The sequence below is a fragment of the Panicum virgatum genome, chromosome 8N, assembly GCF_016808335.1.
Source record: "Panicum virgatum strain AP13 chromosome 8N, P.virgatum_v5, whole genome shotgun sequence".
In the NCBI taxonomy this organism is placed as follows: Eukaryota; Viridiplantae; Streptophyta; class Magnoliopsida; order Poales; family Poaceae; genus Panicum; species Panicum virgatum.
In genome coordinates, this window is record NC_053152.1 from 11081546 (window position 1) to 11093775 (window position 12230).

Here is a 12230-nt window from a genome sequence, read left to right on the forward strand (position 1 = left end):
CGTGGTTAATTAGGGTGACATAGAGTGGTTCCTGGATGTACTCGGCTGTGTTCAGTAAAGGCGAACCGGGTTGTTCTTGTCCGACTGGTCGGACTCTGAGTGGGGGCCGGCTGGGTGGCCAAGATGCAGCCCCCGAGCGTGTTGAAAACGACTCGGTGAAGAACGAAAATAAGTAGTATGCAATATGTAAAATGCAGCAAACTTTATTGAATGAGTGGATAGGTACATAGCTTTGCTTCTTCTACGCTTCTACGGATAGAAGCGGTGCAGGTGCTCGATATTCCATGGGTTGCCCACGTCTGTACCATCTGGCCTCTGTAGGTGGTAGGTTCTGGGAACCACTATGCCACTAAATACAAAGGGGCCTTCCCATGGGGAAGACAGCTTGTGAGCACCGGTGGTCGACTAGATTCGTCACAGAACCAGGTTGCCGACGTTGAAGTCGCGCTCGTGGACGTTGCGATCATGATAGCGCTGGAGCTGCTGCTCATATCTCGCATGTTGTATGGAGGCTGTCAGGTGGTGCTCCTCTACCGAGTCGATGTCAGTGCATCGAGTCGCTTCAGCTTCGTTTTCGTCGTAGTTCTGGATGCGCGGAGCACCAAAAGCTATGTCCAATGGCAAGACAGCTTTAGAACCGTACACCATGAAGAATAGCGAGTAACCGGTAGCCCGGCTTCTCTGTGTGTGGAGTCCCCATACTACTCTGGGTAGTTCTTGGAGCCACTTTGCACTGGCCTTGAGCCCCTGAAGGATCAAGCCATTGGCCCTTTCGACTTGGCCATTGCATCTAGGGTGCGCTATGGAGGCATAGTAGACGTCGATGCAACTCTCTTGGCAGTAATCCCAGAACTCGGAGCCCATAAACAAAGTACCCAGATCGGTGATGATCCGATTAGGGACCCTAAATCGGTGTGATATCTCCTCAATGAACTCGGCTGCCTTGGCTGCTGTAGTGGCTGTCACTGGTTTGACTTCGATCCATTTCGTGAACTTGTCAATCGCCACAAATATGTGATTGTATCCACCGATGGCCGTCTTTAGGGGTCCCACCAAGTCGAGTCCCCAGCAGGCGAATGGCCAGGAAGGCGGTATAGTCCGTAAGGCCTGAGCCGGGACGTGCTGCTGCTTGGAGAAGAACTGGCAACCGGGACATCGTCTGATGATGTTTCGGGCATCGGCTAGGGCTGTGGGCTAGTAGAAACCTGATCAAAAGGCTTTCCCCACGAGGGTAGAGGTGCCCGCGTGGTTGCCGCAGATACCCGAATGGATATTGCTAAGGAGTCGGACTCCTTCATCCTGTGTAATGCATTTGCACAGGGTTCCTGAGGAAGCCGAGTTCCTGAACAACTCGGTTCCTATGATGTAACACCCTAATTTAAATTTCAGTATTTAATAATAAATTTAATTGGCTTTATTTAATTTTCTAAGGTTTATATGCTTAGCCTTGCATTTGATTTAATTTTCGTTCATAAGTAATTAAAATTTTTCTAGGTTTAAACTTGTTTGTGCATTCATGCTGGTGCATTGTTTTATTTTGGTTGAGTGCTTAGGGTTTGAATTCAAATAATTTGAGTGGAGTTTGAAAAAGAAAAGGGATCCTTAGGGCAGTGTTTGTTGAGGTCAGTATAGTCAACACACATTCTCCATTCACCGTTCTTCTTTTTTACAAGGACTGGGTTTGCCAGCTGTTGACGGTGCTTAAGTGCCATTTTTACCCGTCAACTATACTCAATAATAAAGGAAAACTGCATGTAATACTCGCATATTTGTATCACTAACCTTTGCTCCACAGTTGTTTTCGAGTTTTGTACATTTTAGATGAGCAGGAGCAGAATAAGACAAAAATATGCAGCAGACACCATATAACTACGCAGAATATCGTGTCCGACGTCACCCACTTACAAGGAGGGCCCATCTGGCAGAGCAAACGGGCGCGTCACGCATAATGCATACAAGGAAAGATATCTGGGCCCACATGTCAGCCTGCCAGAGAAGGATAAGGACGAGAGGCAGCCTGGTGGGGCCGGCCAACCCCCTGGGTCGGCCGAACTTGGCCGGCCTCCCGTCCAGGTGCATTTCGAGGAGGAGTCGGCCCCAAGTCTCCTGATTACCTTCCATACGTGCATTTCGCGGGAACCGACCTCCACTAGTATAAATAGGGCCCCTCTCACCCCTCGCACACACACACACACACTTCATTCCATTCTCTCCAAGAAGGCTCTCCTCTCTCTTGCTCTCTTAGCTAGGTAGTGGAGCCAGGCTAGTTCTCTTTAGCAAGCAAGTCGTCCTCGGGGTCGTTGAGCAATCCTCGGCTCCTGGTATGGCTTTGTATCCGACCTGTTAGACTTCAATTCATAATATAGAGTTTTGCCATGGTTGCTTTACTATCTTGATAGTTTATCAATCCATGATTAGTTCATTCATAAGTTATGCTACGGTCTTGGTTAGGCCAGATGATCCGGGTACGGATAGAGGTACGTTGTGCTTTCGGGCTTGCTCTAGTGTTTTACTCATCCATCCGAAGGGTGGGAGACCTAGGGGCACTAGAGTAGTGACTTCATACACGAGCATGGTGCTCGGGTATGCGGGATCCTTCGGATATGACCGTACTCCACGGTGTGACTAGGGTAGACGGCAGGTGGTGACAGCCCTATCCGTCCAGCGTAACAGCGGTGTTGCGTTTAGCTTACTCCCCGATGTTCCGGTTAGGTGTAGGAGTTCATGCAAAGAGGTAACGGAACTGGATGTACTCCGGTGCGGGACCTTCTCCCCACTACCCCATTTTCCTGGCACCTGCAGTCCTAACCATGATCTAACATAACCCCAGCTTTGGATAGAAGCACTAGGACACCTAACCTAGCCTAAGCCCCTGCTGACTTGACGTAGGATAGAGTAGTTTTTTGTTTTATAGTTTCTCTCCTTTATTCCTTCCTCTTGGAGTGTGGATGTGTGCTGTGTCGCATTACCCTTGCTTATTTTTTATCTGTACTTACCCCTGTTAGAGTATTGTCTATTGCTTGAGGCACAATGTCATGGTTAATGTTGAGTACAATACCTTTGCTGCTGCCGTCCTTTGGGACACAAATAAATGACGATACCCTTACTCTCCGGGTGAAATGCTACAACGGTATATCTGTGCGCTTGCGGATCCATCTGTAATCGTATTGATTATACCACGAGAGTGGCACCCCTTGGGTGTAGTCGCTAGGATGGGTTCGGCACCCTCATTTCTAGTGATTGCACGAAGGACTGCCAACAGGCATTTCTGGCGCTGTTGCTAAGGATTAACCATTCCTAGTGATTGCCGTAAGAAATGTCAACAAGCATTTCTGGCGCCGTTGCCGGGGAAGGCATGTGAACAAAGATATTGTGCTGATATTAACTTAGACCTTGTACTCAGGATATAGTCTTTACTCTTTCAGGCTAATGTCACTTTACGTCTTCTTTTATTTTTGATTTGAAAGAAGATAGGGGTAGTGTATGACCGATTTCTCCCTGCCGGAAAACTACACAGACAATCCAGAGAGGCTCGTGAGAAGGGCACGACCTCGCGGCGTTCCTCCTCTTGCTATCCTCCCGGCACAGGAACCTATTTCGGAAGCACCACTCGTTCTTGAGGCTATGGCTGAAAAGACTCTCCGCGAGTTCTCCGTCCCCTCCACCGACAATGTGGCCACTGGCCCCAACATCAATGTCGGGGACGTGAACTTCGAGCTCAAATCAAGCCTCATCAACATGGTGCAGGCTAGCCCATTCTGTGGCAAGCCGAATGAGGACGCAAATGCACATTTGCAGAATTTTCTGGAGCTCTGCGACACCGTTGTTATACGGGGTGTCGCTGCTAACATTGTCAAGCTTCGTCTGTTTCCCTTTTCCCTCCTAGGGAAGGCGAAACAGTGGTTTTATAAAGAAAAGGACATCGACACCTGGGCCAAATGCTCCAAGGCGTTCCTCGCAAAATTCTTCCCACTGGGCAAAACAAATGCCCTGCGCAGGAGAATTTCAAGTTCCCAGCAGACAGGGATGGAATCCACCCCAGAAGCTTGGGAGAGACTGCAGGAATACATCCTGGCCTGTCCTCATCATGGCATGGACGAGTGTCTCGTCCTGCAAAGCTTCTACAACGGGCTCACAACGACATCTCGAGCCAATATTGATGCCGCTGCTGGAGGAGCCTTCCTCGACCTGTCCATAGCCAAATCCAAAGAATTGGTCGAGAAGATGGTCTCCAATCAGGGGTGGAGTGATGAACGACTCCAACCCCGCACCGAAGGCATGCATACCGTCAAAGAAACGGATATTATTGCCGCGAAGCTGGACCTCCTAATCAAGAAGATGGAGGAAGGGAGCAAACAACCAATCCATGCTCCCGTTTACGCCATGGGTTCGCACTTCATGTGCGAAGTCTGTGGTAATGATGGACATTCGGGGAACGGTTGCCCCAAAACTCGTGAAGACTGCGCCTACCTCAACAACAACAACAACGGGTACCATCCACAACAAGGAGGCCAGGGGTGGAACCAGCCACGTCCACCTTTTCAGGGAGATAATAACTACAAACCTTCTTATAATTCGAATTTCAATTCAAACCAACCTCCCTTGAGAGAACTTATTCTTGGCCAAGTTAAAATCAACGAAAATATAAATAAAAAGCTTTTGGCCAATGACAAATCTCTGGAAAGTTTAAATGTCAAGTTTGAAACTTTGTCTTCAACTCTTAAAAATCAGTTAAGTTTCAACAAAATGATCGAAATCCAGCTTGCACAAATTGCTGCTTCGTTACCTGATGTTGAGAGCGGGAAGATCCCGGGGCAACCCGAGTCTCCCGTTGAAAATGTCAGCATGGTGTCTACCGGACGGGATAACTCGTCCCGGAGGCCACCACGCAATAACCTTGTAGGTAGGTACTATCCCCCAAGGAACGACGTTTGGGATGGCATGGTAGCAGCGGTGCAAGAGGATCCAGGGGTCCCCATTATTAGCTGCTCGATCTACATCAAACACTTCGAGCGATGCCTATGCGATCTGGGGGCAAGCGTGAATATAATGCCCAAGGTGATATATGAAGCACTTGAATATCCTGCTCTTTCTCCAACAACTATGCTCGTACAACTTGCAGATTCAACCATTCGGTATCCCGAATGGATAGCCGAACACATTTTCGTACGAGTACGAGACTCCTTCATCCTTGCCGACTTTGTGGTAATGGATATGGAGGACGACCTCGAAGTCGACCTCGTACTTGGGCGACCTTTTCTAAGGTCTGCCAAGGCAAGGATCGATGTCGGGAAGGGAGAAATCCGTTTCCGTGTCGGAAAGGAGGATATGTTTTTTAGGTTCAAGAAGAAGGAAGAGCAGTGCTTCATGATCCAACAAGACAGTGGAGGGCAAGCACTCTGGGGTGCACAAGAACCCCAGCCAGAACAACGACCCTCCGCACCTAAAAGAAAGAAGAAGGAAAAGAAGTTATGGCGGAAGGTCGAGAGTTCGGCCTCGTCTAGTTCTCTAGGACGGGCCGACGAATGGTAAGAACGATGGAGAAAAGTTGTGCACATCGGACTTTAATCGACGCGCCCTTGCCAAAGGTAAATTGGTATTTATCTCATATTTTGCTTTCACCACTTTTCAATATTTTCTTTGCACCTTATTTGTTTTTCTCCACTGCATGTTTGAAATTTTCAAAATTGTTTTCTGCATGCTGGAATTTTTCTAGCATTTTTCCCTTTTTACAAAAAGACCAAAAATATTTTCTGAGTTTTAAATCCTTTGGGAAAAAAAATTTGGACATCTTTTCGAGCAAACTTTTGGCCGTGCACCATATTTTCAAAGAACTTAACCGTTGAGGAAGCACCAGGCCGATGGGGGACACCAGGGGCCCACCCTGGGGCCGGCCGACCCAGGGCCAACGGCTCCTGGGCCCCACCTTCTCCAATGACTCCATAGCCGTTGTGGCTTGCCTCTCCTCTAGTGCACGCGCCATCTTATCTTTAAATAGGGGCCGAGAGGGGTGTTGAGCTCTCTCATACTCACACACTCACTCACACTCCCTCTCACACATTCTTGCTCAGGTTTCCATTGGATTTTGGCTCAAGTTTGGTTTCAAAAAATCTCTCTCTCATTTCTTTGCTGCAAGATTGATCACATATTTGGAGGAACAACTCTCGGGTAAGAATTTCATTTTGATATCGCTAACATAACCCGAACTGAGTTGTTCTCATGAGTTCTTGTTCGCTCGTGTTGTAAGCATGAAGGGTGTAGGTCGAAAACTTTCTGGAGCTATCAAGAAGATGAAAGGGTCAAGCTCATCTCGTTCGCGGGGAGGGTCGAGCTCCCGTCATTCCCCCGAACCTACACCAACGCCGACCACGATGGACTATGAGCAAGACGAACAAGAGGAACAAATAGAGAAGCAAGCTGAAGAACCGCAAGCCGAGGACATGGAAATAGATAAAGATGATGCACCGTACCTCGACTTGCAAGATGACCGTGAGCGTCAAGCCTACGCCATGATCAAGAATCGATGCTTTGGTCATACCAGAGCCTTCGATCTGGACCTTCTCGAAAAAACAGGTATGGACGTTGACTTCGCTCGTGTTTGGCATGCGGTTGGATGGGATGGTTTTGTGCCCGTTGAGGAGAATGGTTCTCGTCTCCTCACCATCCAGTTTCTTTACACTCTTCGGGAGGTGGACGATGGTGTTCATTCCGACTTTTTGGAGTTGAACGCTATTTTAATTGGAGAAATTTCAGTCACCTCCTTGGTTTTAGCACGCGCTTGCTGATTTCCCTTGCAAAACCTTGCCGCAGTTTTGATCGACATGAGTTTTGGGGTTTGATTTCGGGTCAAGTTGTTCATGGCAAGTTTGCACCTCGGTGCAATGACATTCAAAATCCGACTCTTCGTTTGATGCACAAGTGGGTGGTTATAATTCTCTTTCCAAGAGATGATCCACGACCAGTGTAGAACGATGAGTTGATGATATTATACGCCATGGTCAACAAAATCCGAATCTCTCCCGCACAAGCAATGGTTAAGCAATGGCTCACAAATTTCCGGATGACGAGTCCTATTGAATGCACTTCTTTGGTTACCCGCATCACATCAAACATGGGAATTTTAGATGGGAACCCCATTCCCTTCATTGAGGAGCCTCGTGTTATGATCGATGAGGCGTACTTGGTTCAAGGCCACACGCTCAAGAAAGGCCCGAATGACTCCTTGATTTTCTTTTCGCTTGGTTATGCAAATGAAATCCCATTGCAACATGCGGGGTAACATTTGTATAACTGCCATTCGCTAACCATCCCTCTTGTTCCACAAGAGGAGAGCCACCGGCATAGTGTTTCTGGTCTTCCTAGCAGGGTTACAAGAAGCAGGGCCAGAAGGGAGGAGTTCATGCAGCAGCAACCTCAGCCTCAACCACAGCAATATGAGGCTAGAGGTTCGTCATGGCAGAGTGCCAGCTCCACCGAGTGGGCACGACAGGCCTCAAGGCACCGGTCCACCAGTTCCAGCTCCAGTGGTCCCCCGCGATGTACAGCTTCATCCAGAGGTTTTGCCAGTCTGACTCGGCAGTTGGGCGAGCTGAACATGCGCACCACCAACATCGACGAGTCGCTGGGCCAGCACATCGAGTCAACGCAAAACTGGCAGCGATACATAGGCGAGAGGATCCGCAATCTAGAGCAGCAATCCCAGGAGGAGTGGAGGGCCTACTACCGTTGGGCTGGGTTTAATCCCAACCAGCAGCAGTGAGCCTGAAGCTAGCTTGGGGGAGGACTCCCATGAGAGGTACCTTGTATCAAACTCTATCTTTACCGCTTTTCAAAACCTTGCATGAAACCAAACAAAAATTTGCAAAATTCTGAAAATCCGTAAAAATTTGCATAACTATAATCAAATAAAAATTGACAAAACCTTTAAAAACCCAAAAATATTTACTTGCTTTCCAGTATATGTAGTAAGCATGTGTAGTTTTTCCTTGTTGAGATGATGAATAGTTGCTCTGTTAGTTCCTTTCATATGCCTAGTTACAACCTTGTGCTCTCCCTAAGTTCTGAGTTTGGTGGCTAGATGTTCAAACCTTAAGCTTGAAACTAGTGGGTAGCGAAAAAGCAGAATTCGAATCTAGGTTGTTGTGGGTTATGATATGGCTGAAAAGAGTTGCTATGATCTTCTCCTACGTGATGCTTGATATCCAGAGTATTTCTTTTCAAAAATACAAAAATAAAAAAAATAAAGTTCCTCGGTGATATGCAATTCCTATCCAAAGCCATATGACTTACAAGTTTGAAAAGCCTTTCCACATATGCACCTTGTCTTCTCATTGAGCTTTGTCAAATTGTTGTGACCCTTTGTGAGAATCCCTTCATACGCCCATGATCAAGATCACGTACACGTCCACTCACATGCTATACTTCTACACCTGGAAGATAGGAAGTACATTCATCCATCCACAAATAAAACTCCATGTTGTACCATGTTTATCTCTCTCCAAAGTTATCATCACGATGTATGGGCTATACAAAAAGAAATAAAAGATGCATACCTAAAGAAGGTATGCCACATGCCCACAAGGCATGTCAAAAAAAAAGAGAAAAGATGCATACCCAAAGAAGATATGCCACACACCCACAAGGTGTGTCAAAGAAAAGAGAGAGAGAAAAAGAAAATATAGCCCATACCAAAAACATTACAAGGGAAAGAGAATTCATATAAAGGAGTTCTCATCCATCAACCACCAAAAATATCCACACACTTGCACATCTTGATCAAGACTTATGACTTGTTTCTCCTTTGGATCCGGTCTTTGACTTAGCGAAATATGAGAAGCAAGGTTGCCATCATATCCTCCATACCTACAGATCTTCCAAAAAGAAGCCATTAGAAGTAGGGTGGAAAAAGAAAGGCGCATAAAAAGGCCTTGGTGAGGAATGAAACACATTGAGCGATCCGAGAGATCACTCGAGGAACTTACCAATTTCTTTTCAAAAACTTTATAAAAACTCCGGATTGACGGTTGAATAAAGGAGTGGTAAGTGGTACTCTACAAACCGTTCTGATCCTCAACCGCCAAAGATGAGGATGATGCTATAAGCCCCACAGGAGTAAGGTAAAAGGTGCGAACAAGGCCAACTTATTCAGAATAAAGATAAGAACACTCGGTTGTGCCTTGGGCATAAGTTAGGAATGCGACATTGTAGCAACTCCTGATCAACAACCTAAGTCTAAAACTTTGCTCGGGACAAGCAAAGGGCTAGCTTGGGGGAGTTGTTGACGGTGCTTAAGTGCCATTTTTACCCGTCAACTATACTCTATAATAAAGGAAAATTGCATGCCTTACTTGCATATTTGTATCACTAACCTTGCTCCACAGTTGTTTTCGAGTTTTGTACATTTCAGATGAGCAGGAGCGGAATAAGATGAAAACACACAGCAGGCGCCATATAACTACACAGAATATCGCATCCTGCATCACCCACTTACAAGAAGGGCCCATCTGGCAGAGCAAACGGGCGCGCCATGCATAATGCATACAAGGAAAGATATCAGGCCCACATGTCAGCCTGCCAGAGAAGGATAAGGACGAGAGGCGGTCAGGTGGGGCCGGCCGACCCCCTGGGTCAGCCGAACCTGGCCGGCCTCCCGTCCAGGTGCATTTCGAGGAGGAGTCGGCCCCAAGTCTCCTTATTACCTTCCATACGTGCATTTGGCGGGAACCGACCTCCACTAGTATAAATAGGGCCCCCTATCACCCCTCACACACACACACACACACACACACACACTTCATTCCATTCTCTCAAAGAAGGCTCTCCTCTCTCTTAGCTAGGCAAGTTCTCATTAGGGAGCAAGTCGTCCTCTGGGTCGTTGAGCAATCCTCGGCTCCTGGTATGGCTTTGTATCCGATTTGTCATACTTCTATTCATAATATAGAGATTTGCCATAGTTGCTTTACTATCTTGATAGTTTATCAATCCATGCTTAGTTCATTCATAAGTTATGCTACAGTCTTGGTTAGGCCAGATGATCCGGATACGGATAGAGGTTCGTTGTGCTTTCAGGCTTGCTCTAGTGTTTTACTCGTCCATCCGAAGGGTGGGAGACCTAGGGGCACTAGAGTAGTGACTTCATACACGAGCGTGGTGCTCGGGTATGCGGGATCCTTTGGATATGACCATGCTCTACGGTGTGACTGGGGTAGACGGCAAGTGGTGACAGCCCTGTCCGTCCGGCGTAATAGCGGTGTTGCGTTTAGCGTACCTCCCGACGTTTGGGTTCGGTGTAGGAGTTCATGCAAAGAGGTAATGGGACTGGATGTACACTGGTGCGGGACCTTATCCCTGCTATCCCATTTTCCTAGCACCTGCAGTTCTAACCATGATCTAACATAACCCCAGCTTTGGATAGAAGCACTAGAACACCTAACCTAGCCTAAGCTCCAGCTGACTTGACGTAGGATAGAGTAGTTCTTTGTTTTATAGTTTCTCTCCTTTATTCCTTCCTCTTGGAGTGTGGATGTGTGCTGTGTCGCATTACCCTTGCTTATTCTTTATCTGTACTTACCCCTATTAGAGTATTGTCTATTGCTTGAGGCACAATGTCATGGTTAATGTTGAGTACAATACCTTTGCCGCTGTCGTCCTTTGGGACACAAATAAATGACGATACCCTTACTCTCCAGGTGAAATGCTACAATGGTATATCCGTGCGCTTGCGGATCCATCTGTAATCGTATTGATTATACCACGAGAGTGGCACCCCTTCGGTGCAGTCGTTAGGATGGGTTCGGCACCATCATTTCTAGTGATTGCACTAAGGACTGCAAATAGGCATTTCTGGCGCTGTTGCTAAGGATTAACCATTCCTAGTGATTGCGCTAAGAAATGTCAACACTAACCAATCTGGGTGTGCGACTTCTCTGATGAAACCGGTGGCTAGGAGCCGGGTCATTTCTACCCTAATAGCCTCCTTTCGATCTTGTGCAAAGTGGCGGAGCTGTTGCTTGACGGGTTTCGCCTTCTTGTCCAGATCTAAGGAGTGCTCAACCTCCTTCCTTGGGACTCCGGGCATGTCAGATGGCTTCCATGCGAAGATGTCCCAATTCTCCCGGAGGAAGGAGGTGAGCGCGCCTTCCTATGCTAGGTCGAGGCTGGCCCCGATCATGACTGTCTTGTGTGGTTCATCGTCCTGAAGGACGATGGTCTTGGTCTCCACGGCTGGCGCGAGCTGCGACTCGGAAGTCGACTCCTTGGCGGGGATCTGCTACTGGTTCGCCGGGAGGTTCTTTGCTGCCTGGGTGTAACACCCGATTTATAAAAGAACATAAACCGAGCAATCATATACGTGCCAGGATCAAGTCACACGTATATACAATAGAATGAATAGTATATCATAGCACATATCACGTAAAAAGATATAATAAAGCGAATACGAATGTTATTTATTACATTAATGACAAAAATGTCTGATACAGCGGAAGCGAAGTACAAAATACGATAAAGCTCTCCGAAGCTGAAGCAGGGCGCCACAGGGACGTCGACTGGGAGACGAACACCTAGAGGTCCTCATAGTCCTGGTAGCGCTGGACGAACTCCCTCGTGTCGGCAGGAACTGAGCAGCAGTAGCGTAGCCAAGAGGAAAAAGTAGAGAAGAGGCAAGAGTGAGTACACAACTTGTACTCAATAAGTATAACACAAACTATGAGGCTCTAAGGTTGGCTGACTCAACTGCATTAGCTTTTAAGTGTTGGCAAAATTTTATTAAAGCTATTTACTACGAGTTGATGAATTACCATTAACCCAGTTACATAGTTATTAATCAAGTTTAATCATGTATCTACTGAAAAACCAAACCAAAACCAAGCCACCAAGGTAACCCCGAGAAGCACCTCCCTCGTCGGAAGGAGATAACTCCACTAATCAAAAGGAGGATCTGGGCCGCTCATAACCGTGAGCACGGCTAGTATACCAGTTTTACACTCTGCAGAGGTTGCACATCTTTACCCACAAGTCGTGAGCTACGCCAGTTGTTCATCACACTTCCTTAGGTGAGATGACTAGCGACTCACTACGAGGCCTTTACAAAGAATCTCGTTGGTAGGGAGTAACCGCGAGGGTGGATCAGCGACTATGGAGCAGGTCTAGTGGGCGTCAAGACACGAAGCACAGACGGGGCCACTCAGCACGAGGGCCATAGAAGCTTACCGCCCCTGCCCCGCAGGTAA

The 12230-nt window shown here is 47.3% G+C and overlaps 1 non-coding gene across 1 annotated transcript; it reads right to left on the bottom strand.

Annotated features, from left to right (window-relative positions):
* Nucleotides 1-3990: 3990 nt before the first annotated feature.
* LOC120687037 lies at nt 3991-4094 on the bottom strand. The gene has a single exon (XR_005680540.1). It is a non-coding gene; the product is annotated as a small nucleolar RNA R71 (small nucleolar RNA).
* Between the last annotated feature and the right edge of the window lie 8136 nt (nt 4095-12230).